Consider the following 20,098-nt stretch of genomic DNA (forward strand, 5'->3'; position numbering starts at 1 on the left):
CTCCCTTGACAGCTTGCAAGGTGGGCTGGGCTGGGTGAAGGCCGTGGGGGCGGGGCCTTCCTGCCTAGCGGCTGGGGCTGCGGGCTCCCGGGCTTGGAGGGAACGTTGGCTTGTGCCGGTGCCCAGCGTTCAAAGGACAGAACAGCAGTCCCCTCTTCGTGGGAAAAGTCTGCCCCTAAGCATCTGAACTATCAGCAGATCTGAGGACCTGAGACAGGCATCTGCCCTGCTTCTTCCAAAATGAAAACCAAGTCAGCCGGAAGATTGGAAAGCACTCTGTATCGTTTCTCCCGGAGTCAGCTGGTCTCCCGCGCAGATTTCCCTCATCATGTGATATTGCCTAGCCTACCTCCTCCATGTAAAATTGAGGTTTGGCTGCAGGGGACAAACTCCCATGCTGAAAAGCCTCCATGCCTCACATCAAGCCATTGGCATTTCTGGTATGCTTTTTGAGGCAAGACTGGTATGCTTACCCCAAGAGAAAGAACAGATTCCCTGAGAAACTGCTTTCCAGGGGAGCAAGACGGAGCTAAGCAGATGATGCAAATCTGCATTCTGGTGGAGCAGGGGACAAGGAAAGGTGACAGAAGCAGGCCTGTGACAGGTGAGCATGAGAGTTTCGGGTGGCTTGCCACCCAAGGGCGGGGCCTGACCCAGGCGAAAGGTGCAGGAAAAGCTTTCCAGGGAGGAAGGTAAGGCCGGATCTGGGGCTCCAGGGGTGCGTGGGGCGTTGGTCAGTGGAAGAAGGGAGGGGCCTCCTGGCAGAGCCACCAGAGTATGTCTGGGAGAATACAGCAAGTACCAGGAAATGTAAGTCGGCAGGTTTGGCAGGAAGGCGGGAGCCGGGCAGTAGTTAAGGACAAAGCTGGAGAAGTGGGCGGGGGTTCAGATCACCAAGGGTCTCATAGGTCATGCTAACGGAGGAGCGTGGATTTTGCCCTAAAGGTAGGCAGGAGCCATAGAAGGTTTCTAAGCAGAGGAGTAACCTGCTGGGATTTTAGAAAAGTCACTCTGGCAGTCACATGAAGCATGGATGTGCCAGGGAGACAGTGGGGGGGGGGGGGGGCGGGGGGTCGCAGTGGAACATCACACAAGCAAAGCGTTTCTGGAAAAACGCTTCAAGAAAAGTCATGCTTCAACTCAGAAGTTCACAGAACCCTGTGGAGAGCAGTGGCTTTCAAACTTTTTTTCCTCCATAGAACTTGCTCTCACGAAGCTGACCTCGAAGTCCCACGTGTAAAACTGGTGAACACGGAGATGGACAGACGGTGGCACACAGCGACCCGCCCCCCCCCCCCACCCCCCCCCCCCCCCCCCCCCCCCGCCCAGCAAAGTTCAAAACCACTGGTGTGCAAAGCACTTAGCCTAGCCTGGGTTTGAATGCCGACTACCGATTAGTGACCTTGAGCAAGCAGGCCACTCACTCCTCTGAGTTGTGCTTCCTCATCAGCAAAATGGGACCAACACAACCTCCCCAGCAGGGTTCCGAGGGTTTCAGATGATGCATGTGCAACAGCCTAGCACACCGCAGGGCACACGGAGACCGGGAGAGGGGCGCCTGGGGGGCTCAGTCGGTTGAGCGTCGGACTCTTGATTTCAGCTCAGGTCATGATCTCACAGCTCCTGGGATCGAGTCCCAAGTTGGGCTCTGAGCTGTTGAGCAGAGCCTGCCTGAGATTCTCTCTCTCCTTCTCTCTCTGCCACTCCCCTGATTGTGTGGGTGTGCACAGGCTCACACATGCACTCTCTCTCTCAAAAAAAAAAAAAATGGGGGGGACAAACGGGCTCAAGTCTCCCCCAGCCTTCTGGCCAAATCTGTGACTCTCTCCTCTTCACAGCCAAGCCTCTCCAAAGGGAGATCTCCTCCCCTCACTGTCTCTAGCTCACATCTTTTTTTTTTTTTAATGTTTATTTGTTTATTTTGAGAGAGAGAAAGTGCACGCCAGCATGGGGAGAGGCACAGAGAGAGGAGAGAGAGAGAGAATCCCCAGCAGGCTCCACACTGTCAGCACAGAGCCCGACTCGGGGCTCGATCCCACAAACTGAGATCATGACCTGAGCCAAAATCAGGAGTTGGATCCTTAACCGACTGAGCCCCCCAGGAGTCCCTTATCCCCTCACTTCTAAATCTGTCCTCAACGCTCTGCATTCTGGTTTCCACCTCCATCATCCCAGCACGATTGCTTCTACGCCGTCTCCAGCGATGACCTTCCAGCTGCTCAGTGCAAGTCCTTATCTTCATTCGCTTCCTGGCCTCACTGACTCATGTTGGCTACTTCCTACTCCTGGAAACTCTCTTCCCTCGTCTTCCATGACCTCCTACAGCTGTGATTGCTGGCATTTACCAACTTGAAGTCTCAGAAAGCTTTCTTTTCACTCTGCATTCTCTCCCCGAGTCCTTTTCTCCCTGCCCCACACCCCTGCCTGCTCCCTTCCTCACTCTGCCAGCCACACAGCCCTCCTAGCAAGGTTCCTTGAAAGAGCCATGTTCTTCCGAGTTCTGGGAATTCCTACATGCCGTTCCCTCTCCAGAAACACTCTGCCCTCTGTTCTTTGCCCCCTTCACCTGGCCCACTCCCACTCATCCTGCAGATGTTAGTCACTGCCTTGGGGAAGACTTCCTTGCCCCTTGGGCTGGGTTAGCACTTGGCTCATTCTGCTCCTTTTCATAGTCCTCCTTATACTTTTTCAAAAAAATTTTTTAGCATTTATTTATTTTTGAGAGACAGAGCATGAGCGGGAGAGAGGCGGGGAAAGAGGAAGACAGAGAATCCGAAGCAAGCTCCAGGCTCCGAGCTCGGACTCACGAACCTGTGAGATCATGACCTGAGCGGAAGTCGGATGCTTGCCCCCGACTGAGCCACCCAGGCGCCCCTAGTCCTCATTACACTTGAGGAAATTATTCCAGCAGTTATTACATTAAAATCTCCCCTGCCACCACTAGACTTACATTCCATGAAGACAGGGACCAAGTCTGTCTTACCCACTACAGCACCCCTAGTTCCTGATGAATGGAGGGTGCTTAATAAATAGATATGGATTTGGCCATGGAATCATAGCTTGGCACTCAAAGGCACAAGGGACAGAACAAGAAAGAGATAAATTGGACTTCACCGAAATTAAAGACTTTGGGGCCTCAAAGGAAAACGATTGGGAAAGTAAAAAGACGACCCACAGAACAGCAGAAGATATTTGCAAACATATATCTTGTAAGGGTCCAGTATCTAGAGTATATAAAGAATCCTACAACTCAACGACAAAAATATAAACAACCTGCCCTTAAAAAATGGGCAAAGGCCTGGAACGGGCGGTTCTCTGGAGAAGAAGGGATATATGCACATAGCCGACAAGCACCTGAAAAGATGCTCAACATCATTAGTCATTAGGGAAATGCACGTGAAGCCCAGAATGACATACGACTTTATAGCCACGAGGATGGCTGTGATCAGATAGATTATAACAAGCATTGGACAAGGATGCAGAGAAATGAGAACCCTCATTCTCCGCTGGTGGGAATGTGAAATGGTGCAGCCACTTTGGAAAGCAGTCTAAGAGCTCCTCAAAAAGTTGGAACGTAGAGTTACCATATGTGATATTGCGATTTATAGTAAATACATATGTGGGGGCGCCTGGGTGGCTCAGTCGGTGAAGCGTCCGACTCTTGATTCCGGCTCAGGTCAGGATGTCACGGTTCGTGGGACTGAGCCCCACATCCGGCTCCGCGCTGACAGTGTGGAGTCTGCTTGGGATTCTCTCTCTCTCTACCCCTCCCCCGCTCACATACACTCGCTCTTTCATTCTCTCTCAACATAAATAAACTGAAATTTAAAAAATATATATGTTGGGGCGCCTGGGTGGCTCAGCCGGTTGAGCGGCCGACTTCGGCTCAGGTCATGATCTCGCGGTCCGTGAGTTCAAGTCCCGCGTCAGGCTCTGTGCTGACAGCTCAGAGCCTGGAGCCTGTTTCGGATTCTGTGTCTCCCTCTCTCTGACCCTCCCCCATTCATGCTCTGTCTCTCTCTGTCTCAAAAATAAATAAACGTTAAAAAAATTAAAAAATATATATGTATATATTTGGCCTTTGACCTTGTTCCAGGCACCGAGCAACCCTTCAAATTTCCTGATAAGAGTGATAATGGTGTCTTGTTATGTTAAACAGGTGTCTTTTGGAAAGCCCTTAAGACAGGGCTGGTTGCCAGGGCCACCAACCCCAGGATTACCCAAAGTAACAGAACTTTCGTACCTCCCCCAAACCTCCTGGGAGGGAAGAGGGCCTGAGGTTGAGTCAGTCCCCAAAGGCCAATGATTCAATCAACCATGGCTATGTAATGAAGCGTCCATAAAGAGCCAAAAGGAAGGAATTCTAAGAGCTTCTGGGCTGGTACACATGTGGAGGTGCTAGGTGAGTGGCACCCTGGAGGGCACGGAAGCCCCGAGAACCCTTCCCTATGCCTTGCCTTAAACATTTCTTCCATGCGTCTCTTCCTGAGTTATACCCTTTTGTCATAAACTAGGGATCTAATAAGTAAAACGTTTCTCTGATTTCTATGAGGTTCGCTCTAGCGAATTAATCGAACCCAAGGAGAGGATCCTTGGAACCTGCAATCTACAGCTGGTCAGCCAAAAGCACCGGTGACACCTGGGTTTATGACTGATATCTAAAGTTGTCAGGGGAGGGGGTGAGTCTTGTAGGACTCAGTCCTCCACCTGTGGAATCTGATGCCAATCTCCCGGTGGATAGTGTCAGAATGAAGCTAAATCGAGTTACGTTGTAGGGTATCCAGCTGGCACGAAAGAATTGATCCTTATTAGTGTGGGGAACACCCCCCCCCCATACACACATGGGAATTGGTACCGTAACTTGTTTGCTCTGTGACTCAGAAATTCCACTCCTGGGTATCAAGTTATCTACCTAAGAGAAATGAAAACGTATGTCCACACAAAAATTTCTACGTGAATGTTCATAGCAGCATCATTCATAATAGCCAAAAGCTAAAAATAACCCTAATGTCTATCAACAGGTGAATGGATAAGCAAAATGTGGCGTCACCACACAATAGAATATTGTTTGGCCATAAACAGGAATCAAGTTCCAATACATGCAACAAAGTGGATGAACCTTGAAAAGGTCATGATAGGGACGCCTCGGTGACTCAGCCAGTTGAGCATCCGACTCTTGATTTTGGCTCAGGTCACGATCTCACGGTTTGTGAGTTTGAGCCCCGTGTCGGGCTCTGTGCTGACAGCTTGGAGCCTGGAGCCTGCTTTCGATTCTGTCTTCCTCTCTCTCTCTGCCCCTCCCCCGCTCATGCTCTGTCTCCCTGTCTCTCTCTCTCTCTCTCAAAAATAAACATTAAAAAAATTTAAAATATATAGATATAGATATAGATATAGATGATATAGATATAGATATAAAGGTTGCCTAGGGCTGAGAAAGATGGGGGGCTAGAAGGTGATAGTAAAGGGCAGGGAATTTCGTTTAAGGTGATGAAAATATTCCAAAATTGGCTGGGGTAATGGTAGCACATATCTGTAAATATACTAAAAGAAACTCAACTGTACACTTTGGTTTTTTGAGAGAGAGAGAAAAGAGAGAGAGAGAGAGAGATGCAGGGCTCACCCGAAACAGGGCTGGAGCTCACCCGATGTGGGACTCAAACTCATGAACTGTGAGATCATGACCTGAGCCAAAGTCAGATGCTTCACGACTGAGCCCGGGTGCCCCCTTGTACACTTTATTTTTCAACTGAGGTATAGTTGACATACGATATTATACTAGTTTTAAGTGTATATCGTAGTAAGCTGACAATTACATACATTACAAAATGCTCATCATGGTAAGTGTAGCTACCACTGGCCAACCGTACAAAATTATTACATTATTTGACTGTATTCCCTAGGCCGTATTTTTCATCCCCGTGATTTATTTCTTTTATGACTGAAAGTTTGTACCTCTTAATCCTCCTCACCTATTCTCTCCGTCCCTCCATCCTTCTCCTCTGGTGACCACCATTTTGGTATGTGTGTTAATGAGTCTGTTTCTGGGACACCTGGCAGGCTTTGTCCATAGAGCACGCAACTCTTGAGCTCAGGGTTGTGAGTTCAAGCCCCATGTTGGGCATGGATCCTACTTAAAATAAAAATGAAAAACAAATAAGTCTGAATCGATTTCTCTTTTGTTTGTTCTTTTCTTTTGTTTTTTAGATTCCACATATACGTGAAATCATAGGGCATTTGTCTTTCTCTGACTTATTTCACGTAGCATTATACCCTCTAGGTCCATCCATGTTGTCATGAATGGCAAGATTTCATTCTTTTTTATGGCTACGACTCCATTGTGTGTATATATATATATATATATATATATATATATATATATATATATACCACATTCTCTTTACCCATTCGTCTACTGATGGACACTTAAGTTGTTTACCTATCTTGGCTATTATAAATAATGCTGCAATAAACATAGGTGTGCATGTATCATTTCGAATTAGTGTTTTCATTTTCTTCGGGTAAATAACCAGCAGTGGAATGATTGGATCATACGATATGTGTGTTATTAATTTTTCGAGGAACCTCCACACCGTTTTCCAGAGCGGCCGCTCCAGTTTGCATTCCCACCAACAGTGCAAGACGGTTCCCGTTTCTCCACATCCTCGCCAGCATCTATAGTCTCCTGATTTGTTCATTTTAGCCACTCTTACGGGTGTGAGGTGGTATCTCAGTGTGGTTTTGATTTGTATTTCCCTGATGAGGAGTGACGTTGAGCATCTTATGTGCCTGTTGGCCATCTGGATGTCTTCTTTGGAAAAATGCCTATCCAGGCCCTTTGGCAATTCTTTACCCAGATTATTTGGGGGTTTTGGGGATTGCTTTTTAGTGTTGAGTTGTAGGAGTTCTTTATATATTTTGGATATTAATCCCTTATCGGATATATCATTTACAAATATGTTCTTGCATTTCAGTAGGTTGCCTTTTTGTTTTCTTGATGGTGTCCTTCACTGTGCAGAAACTTTTTAGTTTGATGTAGTTGTAATTATTTGTTTTTGCTTTTGTTTCCCTTGCCTGAGGAGACAGATCCAGAAAAATATTGCTAAGGCTGATGTCTAAGAGATTACTGCTTTTTTTTTTTTTTTAAGAGTTTTATGGTTTCAGGTCTTACATTTAGATCTTTAGTCCATTTTAACTGTATTTTTACTTATGGTGTAAGTAGTCCAATTTCATTCTTCTGCATGTAGCCGTCCAGTTTTCCCAACACCTTTTATTGAAGAGTCTGTCTTTTGCCCATTGTAGATTCTTGCCTCCATTGTCATAGATTAAATGACCATATAGGCATGGGTTTACTTCTGGGTTTTCTATACCATTCTATTGTTTTATGTGTCTATTTTTTTAATGTTTATTTATTTATTTTGAGAGAGAGAGTAGAGAACAAGTGGAGGAGGGGCAGAGAGAGTGGGAGACAGAATCCCAAGCAGGCTCCGCATGGTCAGCACAGAGCCCCACATGGAGCTTGGACTCATGAACTGTGAGTCCATGACCTGAGCTGAAATCAAGAGTTGGATGCCCAACCCACTGAGGCAGCCAGGTGCCATCTGTGTGTCTGTTTTTTGTGCCAATACCATACTGTTTTGATTACTGTAGCTTTGTAGTGTTGTTTTATTTTTTATTTTTTTTATTTTTATAAATTTTTAACGTTTATTTATTATTGAGAGGCAGAGACAGAGCATGAGAGGGGCAGAGAGAGGGGGAGACACAGAAGCCGAAGCAGGCTCCAGGGTCCAGCTGTCAGCACAGAGCCCGATGTGGGGCTCGAACCCACGAACCATGAGCTCATGACCTGAGCTGAAGTCCAAGGCTTAACCGACTGAGCCACCCAGGCGCCCCTGTAGTATTGTTTTAAATCTAGGATTGTGATACTTCCAACTTTGTTCTTCTCTCTTAAGATTGCTTTAGTTATTTGGGGTCTTTTGTGGTTCCATACAAATTGTAGGATTATTTGTTGTAGTTCTGTGAAAGAGAGTATTGGTATTTTTATTGGGATTGCATTGAATCTGTAGATTGCTTTGGATGGTATGAACATGTTAACAATATTAATTCTTCCCATCCACGAGCATGGACTGTCTTTCCATTTATTTGTGTCATCTCCAATTTTGTTCATCAAGGTCTCATAGGTTTTAGAATACAGGCCTTTCACTTCCTTGGTTAAATTTGTTCCTAGGTATTTTATTCTTTTTTTTTTAATGTTTACTTATTTTTGACAGAGAGAGAGAGAGAGAGAGAGAGTGAGAGCGAGCATGAGCGGGGGAGGGGCAGAGAGAGAGAGAGAGAGAGATGGAGACACAGAATCCGAAACAGCCTCCAGACTCTGAGCTGTCAGCACAGAGCCCAGTGTGGGACTCGAGCTCGGGACCAGCAAGATCATGACCTGAGCCGAAGGCGGACGCTGAACCAACTGAGCCACCCAGGCGCCCCACTATTTTATTCTTTTTGATGAAATATAAATGGGATTGTTTTCTTAATTTCTGTTTCTGTCACTTCATTATCAGCGTATAGAAATACAACAGATTTCTGTATATTAATTTTGTATCCTGCAACTTTGAGTTCATTTATCAGTTCTACTTTCCAGTGGAGATACTATGTATGCTTTCCATGTTACATAGTATCATGTCATCTGCAAATAGTGAAAATTTTACTTCTTCGTTACCAATTTGGGTGGCTTTTATTTCTTTTCCTGGTCCGATTGCTGCGGCTAGGACGTGCAGTGCTATGCTGACTAAAAGTGCTAAGAATGGACATCCTAGTCTTGTCCGTGACCTTAGAGAAAAAGCTTTCAGCTTTTCACCATTGAATATGATATTAGTTGTGGGTTTGTTATATACGGCCTTTCTCCTGTTGAGATAGGTTCCCTCTACTCACAAGCATGAGATCATTCACTTTTTGTTTGTGTGTGTCTTTAAGTCTGTTGTGAGTCTCTTGTAAGAAACATAGATGGGTCTTGTTTTCATTTGTTTGGTTGTCTGGGTTTTTTTTTTTTTTTAAATATATTCAGTCTCTTGATTGGAGCATGTAGACCATTTGCTTTTTTTTTTTTTTAATGTTTATTCATTTTGAGAGAGAGAGAGAAGAGAGAGGAGGACAGAAGATCCAAACCGGGCTTTGCTGAATAACCTGGGTGGGACTGATTTAATCAGTTGAGGAGCCTTAAGGGCAGGGTTGAAGCTCCCTCAAGAAAAGAAATTCTGCCTGTGGACAGCCCAAGCTCATGAGGTCCACTGTACCCTCCTGAAGGCCTGCCCTGTGGATTCCCAATTTGCCTAGTCAGACCTCGCCATCATGGAAGTCAGTTCCTTGCGATAAATCTCTTAATAGATATTGCCTACTGGTCCTGCTTCTCTGGTTGAACACTGACTGATACAAAAAGCAACTATGATGGGGCACCAGGGTGGCTCAGCCTGTTAAGCGTCTGACTCTTGGTTTTGGTCATGACCTCACAGTTCGTGGGATTGAGCCCTGCATCGGGCTCTGCGCTGACAGTGCGGAGCCTGCTTGGGATTCCCCCCCCCCCCCCCCCCCCGTCTCTCTCTCTCTCTCTCCCTCTCTCTGCTCCTCCGCTGCCCCTGTGCTGTTCTCTGCCTCAAAAGAAATAAATACACTTAAAAAAAAAACCAACTATGTTACTTCAAGATGATGGGTTTGTGATCAGATTAAAGTTTATTCGGATGGGAAATACCTAGTGCCCAGATCTTGGTTTCTAATACCATTTCCCAGTAAAAGAAACCAAGGTTCCTTGCTTCTTTGGAAAAATAGTTGATTCTAGGGCTGGGAGGGTACTGGATTATAAAAAGTATACAAAGTATAAAAGAAATACCCATAAGTCTATTTTGATATAAATAAATTATTAAATAAATAAACAAATAAATAGGAAAGAAGAGACACATGTCCCACGCAGAATAATTCCAACTAACTTATGGGGACATTCCTCCCTTAAAGTGTGGAAAATACAATTCTCTGCTCCTTAAGAGAGTGCTGCACATTGTGACTTCCTTCCAAAGAGTACAGTTGGGAAGAAGGAAAAGTAACTTTATGGTGAAGCCTGAGCCACACTACTCTAACCAGGTGATCAAGGTCAATATCAAGGGGGATGTACCCTTGACATGAACTGAGAAGAACGGCACTTTATCTCTGTGACCTTCCTCCTCCAAACCTATAACCTCATTCTAATCATGACAAAAACATCAAACAATCCAATAAAGGGGCATCCTACAAAAATTTGACCAGTACTCAAAATTGTCAAGGTCATCAAAAAGGAAAATCCAAGACACCATCACAGCCAACAAGAGCCTAAGGGGATATAACAACGATATGCAAAGTGGATGGGATCCTGGAACAGAAAACAGATATTAAGTAAAAACTAAGAAAATCCAAATAAATCATGAGCTTTATCTGTATTATCTTCTCAACTTTTTGGTATAATTGTTCTTTACAAAGTCTATTAAGAAACTAGATCAGGGGCACCTGGCTGGCTCAGTCGGTGGAGCACGTGACTCTTGATCTCGGGGTTGTAAGTTCGAGCCCCGTGTTGGATGTAGAGATTATTTAAAAAATAAACTCTTAAAAACAACGGAAACTAGATCAGGAAAAAAACAGATGAACAAATACTTGTGACTTGTACTGCGTACAAGTTTCAGTACTAGGCTACAAAAGCAGAAGTCACTTTAATATAAAGGAAATCTTGGGGCGCCTGGGTAGCTCAGTCAGTTGAGCATCCGACTTCAGCTCAGGTCATGATCTCTCTGTCTGTGAGTTCAAGCCCCGCGTTGGGCTCTGTGCTGACAGCCCAGTGCCCACTTTGGATTCTGTGTCTCCCTCTCTCTCTGACCTTTCCCCCGTTCATGCTCTGTTCTTCTGTCAAAAATTAATAAAAACATTTAAAAAATTAAAATAAAATAAAATAAAAGCAAATCTTGGGGCGCCTGGGGGGCTCAGTCGGTTGAGCATCCGACTTCGGCTCAGGTCATGATCTCACGGTTCGTGGGTTCGAGCCCCGCCTCGGGCTCTGTGCTGACAGCTCAGAGCCTGGAACCTGCTTTGGATTCTGTGTCTCCCTCTCTCTCTGCCCCTCCCCCACTCACGCTCTGTCTCTCTCTATCTCTCTCAAAAATAAACAAACATTAAAAAAAAAACCAAAAAGCAAATCTTGACGATTTCAGTGACTGGCAATTTGTTGACCCTTGTTGACAGTGACTATCCTGTCTCCTAGGCAATGCAAAACAAGTGGCTTTTCTAGTCTCAGAGACATCCGCACATAGCCCCCTTTAGATAACTTCACCTTTTATTTCATCAAAAAGATATAAAATATCTAAAAAGAATTTGTTCAGCTTCCCGTAACCAAACCTATGACCTGACTTGTGCGTGCATCCATTGTTTTTCCTCCTGTGCTCCTGTTATAACGATGACACCTCCCATTTAGGCGGCACGACCCAAGAGCCAAGCACCGTCGTAAGCCTATTACACACACTATGGCCTTTGATTATCAGGCCAAACTTAGCAGGTTCTCATCATTTTCCCACTTTAAAGTTGAGGAAACTGACACTCAGGAAAGTAAGTGACTTGCCCAAGGTCTCACAGCTAGAAGGCGACAGGACCCAGATTCCAGAGCCTGAACTCTTTTCTTTTTTTTTTTTTACCTAATCTTGCCCTGCAACGTGGGTCTCAAACTCACAACCCCGAGACCAAGAGTCACGTGCTCTACCGACTGAGCCAGCCGGCGCCCCTGAACTCTTTTTTTATTTTTTTAAATTCCAGTAGAGTTAACATACGGTGCTATATTAGTTTCAGGTGTACAATACAGTGATTCAACGGTTCTATATGTTACTCAGTGTTCATCAGGATAAGTGTACTTTTTTAATATAAATGATTTTCTTTCTTTTTTTAAGCTGTTTATTCTTTGAGAGACGGCGGGGGGGGGGGGGGGGGAGGGAGTGGGTGGGGAGGGGCAGAGAGGCAGGGAGACCAAGGATCTGAAGCAGGCTGTGCGCTGACGTGAGATCATGACCTGAGCCAAAGTTGGGCGCTTAACCTTCTGAGCCACCCAGGCGCCCCCCCCCTTTTTTTTTTTAAGATAAGTGTGTTCTTAGTCCCCTTCACCTATTTCACTCATCCCCCCACCCAAGCATCTGAACTCTTAATTCCTAGGTTTTCCTCCTCTGTAAGACAAACCCCTAGTCCTGGGCTAACCCGTCCCTCCCCAGCCCCCAGGAGCTTCGATCCCTTGGCTATTCCTATTGACCCCCTCTGTCTTCCTACCTTTCCTTCTCTTCTGCGCTCTTCAACGTCATTTTGCAAACAAGCTGTCACTCCTAGGTCAAAACAAAACCCCTCCCCTAACCCACAGCCTCCTCCAGTTCTCTTTTGACTTGCATATCCACAAGATATCTCTATTGGGTATCCTCACCTGGAAGTCTCACAGCCATCCCAAACCAAATACAGTAAAACCTTGTTTGGTGAGGGTTCCCCAAGGTGAGCAAACACTTCTAATCAAATTTAATTTGCCAAACGAGTGGTGTCTTGCAATGCGAGTAGTACGTGACGATGATCGCAACTGAGCCGATGGTTCTTGAAATTTGCTCCGAGATACAAGCGCTTTGGATGACAATCACGTTTCCGGACCGAATTAATGCTCGCAAACCAAGGTTTTCCCGGATATACCAAACTGAACCCTTGATCCCTCCGCTTCTCCTCCAAAAAACACCTGTTCTCGTGGTCTTTCCCTCTCGGTAAATGACACCACCATCCACCCTGTTGCTCCGACCAGGAACTTGGGCATGACCCTTGCCCTCTTCTCCCTGCTCTACACGCGGTCACAAGTCTCGCTTCTACTAAGTCTCTCTCGTCTGTGCAGTTCACGCCATCTCCACTGCCTCTGCCTTCGTGCCGTCACCATCATTGCTCACCCAGACCACAAACCACAGCCTCCTACCAGGCTGCTCCCAGCCTACCCTGCCCTACTTCCAACCAGTCTGACCTCAGCAGTCCACACAGCAACCCCGGTGAGAGTCCTTCAACCCAGAGCGCAGACCCTCCGTCCGAGTTCGAACCCTTCAATGTTTGCCTGGGCCTCAGGGTAGAATCCAAACTCTCTCTCAAGGCCTAGAGGCTCCCGGTGATCTGACCCCAGCTTCCGCCTTCAGCCCTGTTCCCTCATCACCCCTTCTGTCAGCACCCTCTCCTGCCACCACCCACCGAACACGTCCCCTTTCTGCACTTACTTCCACATAGAGTGACTTTCAGTTCCATCAAGTCTCCCAGCTTTCCCCCGACCGGGCCTCTTTGCAGGCCTCTGCCCAGGATGTGAACGTGCCCCTTCTTCCTTCTGCCCAGGATGTGAACGTGCCCCACTCGGTGCCCCGGACCTGAGTCCTCCGCAGCCCGCGGGGCTCAGCTGGCTCTTCCTGGGCCCCTCCCCCATCAGGGCAGGACTTCGTGCCTTCCGGGGCCGCATTAGAGGCTGCGACTGTCTATCTACACTCACCTGCCGCACCGTAGGCCGTGAGCCTCTGAAGACTGGAGTCTGTGGATGTGGCTCATCCCCGCAGCCCAGCACCCAGCACCCAGCCCTGCGGGTCTGCCTCATCGCCCGTGGTGCGTGTTTGTGGGAGGAACAAGTGGAAGTTGGAGGCAGGTGACCTTGAGTCTAGACCCACAGCCCTACTGATTAAACCAATAATCTTTTTTTTTTTTTTTTTGTAGCTCATTGCCCTTCCGTTCCCATGCCCCGTGGAAACATTTTTGTTTTCTAACGAATACCCTATTAGATGTACATGTCGAGAGTTACAAATGTGTCACTAGAAGTTCATGACTTTTGAACCAGTTTCCTCATTTTAAGTGGAAGGAAACCGAAGTCCCCAAAGCTGAAGTGATTGTTCGCAGCAGGCCCGTTGTAGCGATAAAACTGGGACCAGACCTCAGATTTCTTCTTCTTCTTTTTGTAACAGTTTATTTATTTAGGAGTCTCTACACCCAACGTGGGGTTCAAACTCATGACTCTGAGTCTAAGAGTCACATGCTTTTCTGACTGAGCCAGCCGGGTGCCCCTAGATCTCGGATTTCTTGCTTCTAGTACTCTATCACCTCTCTTACACCATGCGGTGATGGATTAAAGGTGACCCTGAGTTCTTTGATACTCTTCCTGATGGTGAGCTCTGTATCCCCTTCCCTTGAATCCACGTGGGTTTTGCAACTGCTCAGACCAATAAAGTAGAGCAAAAGAGATATACTGGGCAGAGCCCAAACTGAAAACGTAGGGTCCCTTCTAAACATTGATTAAGAATTTCAAGATGGCGGGGTGCCCACGTGACTCAGTTCATAGAGCATGTGACTCTTGATCTCAGAGTCATGGGTTCGAGTCCCATGTTGGATGTAGAGAATGCTGAAAAAATGAAATAAACTTTAAAAAATAGAATATTTCGGGGGCACCTGGGTGGCTCAGTCGGTCAAGTCTCTGACTCTGGCTCAGGTCATGATCTCCCGGTTCGAGAGTTCCGGCCCGTGTCGGGCTCTGTGCTGACAGCCCGGAGCCGGGAACCTGCTTCGGATTCTCTGTCTCCCTCTCTCTCTGCCCCTCCCCAGCTCGCATTCTGTCTGTCTCTCTCTCTCAAAAACAAAAACAAATCAAAAATTTAAAAAAAAAGAATAAAAAATTTTTTTGAAAGAATTTCAAGATGGCAGAGAAGCAGGGCCTTGAACTTAGCAGCGCCCCGTGTGACTGCACAGTCTGTGTGCCCATGAACATGCCAGTTTCAGGGCTCAGGTCGGAAGAAACCGGCAGCGGCTTCCAGTTCCTATTTCTTGGAACGTTCAGTCAAGCCAGATGCCATGCAAGCAGTCAGCTGCCCTGAGATCACCACGCTGCGAGAAGCCCAGGCTACACGGAGAGGCCCTGGAGGATGAGATGCCACGTGCAGAGGAACAGACCGAGGAGCGCCAGGTGCTCAGCATGTGAGCGTCGGGGTTCACAACAATCACCCCAAGATGTGCCACTTTCGCATGCGGATTCGTTCAAGCTGAAAGCAATCAAGGCCCAAAAGACTCAGGAAGAGGGGCGCCTGGGTGGCTCAGTCGGTTGGGCGTTGGACGTCAGCTTAGGTCATGGTCTCACAGCTCATGGGTTCGAGCCCTGCATCAGGCTCTGTGCTGATAGCTCAGAGCCTGGAGCCTGCTTTGGATTCTGTCTCAGTCTCTCTCTGCCTCTCCCCACTCACGCTCTGTCTCTCCCTCTCTCAAATATAAATAACAATTTTTTAACAAAGTAAATGTGAGTTCAGAATACTTCCCTTGGCCCCTAGGAATACTTCTCTGTCATTGCACTTATAACACTGTATGAAAATTAATTGTCTGTGTGTCTGTTTCCTTGACTAGATCAATGTTTTTCAAACTGTGGATGCAACCTATTAATGGGTTATGAAATATATGTATTTTTTATTAAAATTTTTTTTAATGTTTTATTTATTTTTGACAGAGAGAGAGACAGAGCATGAGCAGGGGAGGGGCAGATAGAGAGGGAGACACAGAATCCAAAGCAGGCTCCAGGCTCTGAGCTGTGAGCACAGAGCCCGACGTGGGGCTCGAACTCACAGACCGCGAGATCATGACCTGAGCTGAAGTCGGACGCTCAACCGACTGAGCCACCCAGGTGCCCTGAAATATATATATATATTTTTAATTTTTGTTAATGTTTATTTATTTTTGACAGAGAGAGAGACAGAGCATGAGTGGGGGAGGGGCAGAGAGAGAGGGAGACACAGAATCCGAAACAGGCTCCAGGCTCTGAGCTGTCAGCACAGATGCGGGGCTCGAACTCATAAACTGTGAGATCATGACCTGGCCGTCGGACACATAACCGACTGAGCCACCCCGGCGCCCCTGAAATATATTTTTAATGAGATAGAATAACATAAAAATATGAGTATGTGTTGCACACAACCAGTATTATATCTAGAAACTTGCAGGTGTGTGTGTGTGTGTGTGTGTGTGGCTATTGGACTACACTGTGAGAGCCCTCAGTGCGGTGTCCGTGCTTAGCCTATTCACCACTATATCCCCAGCAGCCGGCCCATTGTTTAACACATGTAGATGTTGTATAAATATTTGTTAAATGAATGAATGTTATTCTTGACATTTCCTATTCAGAGATGAACCTCCTCATCTTCTTGGGACCCTTTACTGGTTCCTAACAATCCTGGGCTCCAGACTTCTACTCCTTCCGTAAAGCAGGGAGTCTTATAGCAGTTTATTTATTACCCATTCGTTTTCAAATTTTAGTTTTCAGTTTGCACCTAAATATCTACACCAGTGTGAGCTTTCTGTTAACTGCCTGCTGATACAGAAGCTGTTCATCCCCTCCCCAATCCAGTCAAAAACTAAAGAAGGAAGCAAAGGAAGGAAGCAGAGGAGGGAGGGAAGGAGGGAGGGAGGGAGGGAAGGAAGGAAGGAAGGAAGGAAGGAAGGAAGGAAGGAAGGAAGGAAGGAAGGAAGGAAGCTGAGGGAAGGAAGGAAGCTGAGGGAAGGGAAGGGAAGGGAAGGGAAGGGAAGGAAAAGAAAGAAGAAAAACTATGTTACAGGTTTACTCTGGGAACTCTTAAAGATGAATTGCTACCATTTACTAAGTCTGAACAATAGACCAGATATTTTTTTTAAATTTAAGTTTATTTATTTATTTTGAGAGAGACAGAGAGAGCAAGAAGGGGAGCGGCAGAGAGAGAGGGAGAGAGAGAATCCCAAGCAGGCTCCGCGCTGTCAGTGTGGAGCCCGATGTGGGCTTGAACTCACAAACCGTGAGATCAAGACCTGAGCTGAAACCAAGAGTTGGACGCTTAGCCAACTGAGCCACCCAGGCGTCCCCTGACCAGATATTTTTGATATACCATCTCATTTAATTGTCGCAGCAAGTCTGTAGCACAGTATTATTTTTTTTTCAATATATGAAGTTTATTGTCAAATTGGTTTCCATACAACACCCAGTGCTCATCCCAAAAGGTGCCCTCCTCAATACCCATCACCCACCCTCCCCTCCCTCCCACCCCCCATCAACCCTCAGTTTGTTCTCAGTTTTTAAGAGTCTCTTATGCTTTGGCTCTCTCCCACTCTAACCTCTTTTTTTTTTTCCTTCCCCTCCCCCATGGGTTTCTGTTAAGTTTCTCAGGATCCACATAAGAGTGAAACCATATGGTATCTGTCTTTCTCTGTAGGGCTTATTTCACTTAGCATCACACTCTCCAGTTCCATCCATGTTGTAGCACAGTATTATTAACCCCCATTTCACACATACCCAGGGAGGTTAAGTAACTCCCCTAAAGTCACCCAGCTAGTTAGTGAATGGTAAACGATGTAAACCCAGACCTGGCCAGCTCCAAAGCTCCATGAGCTTTCCGTATTCTTCTGCTACCCCCACATGATTAACCAAAGCACCTATACAGAGGGTTGTACTAAGACTGGACAGCCTACAAATAGTACATTTTCTCTGTCAACCAATGGGGAGCCAATCTGTGTAGACACAACCTTAAGATAGGTGCTTATGGGGGCGCCTGGGTGGCTCAGTTGGTTAAGCATTCTACTTGGGCTCAGGTCACGATCTTACAGTTGGTTAAGAATCCAACTTCGGTTCAGGTCGTGATCTCACGGTTCGTGAGTTCAAGCCCTGCATCGGGCTCTCTGCTGTCAGTGCAGAACCTGCTTCGGGTTCTCTGTCCCCCCCTCTCTCTCTGCATCTCTCTCTCCCTCCCTCAAAAATAAATAAATGTAAAGATATTTAAAAAAAAAGATAGGTGTTTTTGATGTACACATCATCAGTGGAACTCAATAGCTTTTGGTGATTTGTAAACATACCAGGAGCTCACTTTCCCATCGGCATACTTCTGTAAGCACCACATTTTAAAATGCATGCTTTAAAAAATTTTTTTTTCTAAAGTAATCTCTACACCCAACATGGGGCTCGAATTCACAACCCTGAGATCAGGAGTCGCCTGCTCTACTGACGGAGCCAGCCAGGCACCCCTAAAATGCATGGTTAATTAATTTCACCCTTAGGTTTAGGTGTTTGGTTGGTTATTTCATTCTGTTTTTAAACTCGTTTTATTTTCAAATAGTTTTAGATTTACGGAAAAGTTGCAAGACTATCACAGAGAGTTCCTGTGTGCTCTGCACACAGTTCCCCTATGGTTACTGGATTTTTAAAATGTTTTCAAACACAACCACAACAATGAATTGATAGCAATCAAACAAGTTGCATCTATCATGTGCTGTTCGGAACCCATCAAAATACATGTCTTGGAGAACTCAGACGCATGCCAGGCTGTAGGCAGCTCCAAGGGCTTCCTCCAGAACAAGTAGCTCCAGATAAGAACACGGGGCTTGGAACGCCTGGGTGGCTCAGTCTGTTAAGCGGCTACTTCGGCTCAGGTCATGATCTCACAGTTTGTGGGTTCGAGCCCCGCCTCGGGCTCTGTGCTGACAGCTCAGAGCCTAGAGCCTCCCTCTCTTTCTGCTCCTCCCCCACTCTCTCTCTGTCTCTTAAAAATTAATAAACAGTAAAAAAAAAAAAAAAAGAACATGGGACTCGTTCCTCAGTCTCTAAAGAGGAGTAACATTTTTTTCTAGCTTGAATGCCTAACTGGCCTTGTAGCCCAAACCACGAATTTGGTCTAAGGTCAAAAGGGTATGTCTTTTTCAAATCCTACAGCTCATAAGTTTGTCTAGTTTATTTCAGGATTCTCTCTTGTTTACTTGACACGTCATCTTTCCCACATCTCCACGTTCGTGGAAGCTTCTGGAAACACCCGCAGAAAAGCAAACTTAAGACTCGACATAAAGAACTGTAGAGAGCACTGGATGAAGAGAAGCGAACAGAAGAGGACAAAGACCCAGATACGTAAGAGGTTCCTTGAAGCAACAGCAGCCCTAGGGTGCAGGTCTCTCGTTCCCACCTCAGAGCTCCACTGGAGTCCGTGCGCTTCGGAGGCGTCAGCTCAGTCCACACTGTTCTTTCTGGGCACTAGTCCATCCACAGGGCAGTCATGCTTACACAGGACCCTGCCCTCCAGCGATAGGCGACTGATTCTTGACTGGGCCAGTCAGGCTCACCATCTCACGATCTTGCTGTGGGGAGTCAGAGATTCCCACCCATTTCTCTCTGGGACCAAGTGGACGCCAGGTTTGGCTTTGCTCGAAGAGAAGCAGAGGAAACAGGTCTGCCCAGAAGGACAAGAGTACAGTGACGTTCAGAAAGAAGCTGAGAGGGGCACCTGGGTGGCTCAGTGGGTTAAACGTCTGGCTCTTGGTTTCGGCTCAGGTCACGATCTCACGGTTCGTGGGTTCCAGCCCTGCATCAGGCTCTGTGCTGACAGCTCAGAGCCTGGAGCCTGCTTCAAGTTCTGTGTCTCCCTCTCTCTGCCCCTCCCTGCCTCTCCTCACACTCTGCTTTCTCTCTCTCAAAAATAGACATTAAAAAAATTTAAAAAACCATTTTTGTTATGTTTATACATCCCGAGAAATAGAAAATGAAAACTAAATCACTTGTAGTGAGATGCATACACATGTCCAACGAAAGGTATGTACAAAGACGTTCATAGCAGTTCGCTAAAGGCCCCAAACCTGAAACTATCCAAATGCCTATCAAGAGTAAAATGGGGAAATAAACCGTGGCCTATTCACACACTGGAACGCTTGTGAAAATTCATCAAAAGGAAAGCTCATTTAAAACGGAGACAGGAGGCCAGAAGGGGGAGCGCCCATGCCCTACCATCCATGGTCAATTGCAGACCCCAACAGGAAAAGACGCACCTTGCATTCCCCAGTTAGAAGCCTATACTTTACTACCCGAGGAGGAGGAAGGATTTTCTCCTTGCCTCATAACAGCCCGGTGACGGCCACAACTCAGCCAATGAAAAGCCACCATATTTCGAACTCCCAGTTTACTCCCATGGACTTTTTATTTGTGACAGCACCTTCCAACTCTCCCTTTTCCTCTGTAAAAAAGCCTTCACCTCCTTTGCTTTTGTGCCTCGGTTCACGTGTCCTGAGGTTCAGTTCTCTGCTA

At 46.5% G+C, this 20,098-nt stretch overlaps 2 long non-coding RNA genes across 2 annotated transcripts; both read left to right on the forward strand.

Moving 5' to 3' along the window:
• Positions 1 to 429: 429 nt before the first annotated feature.
• On the forward strand, positions 430 to 4,548 carry LOC128311428 (uncharacterized). Its single transcript, XR_008289840.1, has 2 exons — positions 430 to 604; positions 1,200 to 4,548. It is a non-coding gene; the product is annotated as an uncharacterized LOC128311428 (long non-coding RNA).
• A 7,451-nt stretch (positions 4,549 to 11,999) lies between these two features.
• Positions 12,000 to 15,506, forward strand: LOC113597617 (uncharacterized). The gene is made up of 2 exons (XR_003418407.2): positions 12,000 to 13,647; positions 13,756 to 15,506. It is a non-coding gene; the product is annotated as an uncharacterized LOC113597617 (long non-coding RNA).
• Positions 15,507 to 20,098: the final 4,592 nt, after the last annotated feature.

The sequence above is a fragment of the Acinonyx jubatus genome, chromosome X, assembly GCF_027475565.1.
Source record: "Acinonyx jubatus isolate Ajub_Pintada_27869175 chromosome X, VMU_Ajub_asm_v1.0, whole genome shotgun sequence".
In the NCBI taxonomy this organism is placed as follows: Eukaryota; Metazoa; Chordata; class Mammalia; order Carnivora; family Felidae; genus Acinonyx; species Acinonyx jubatus.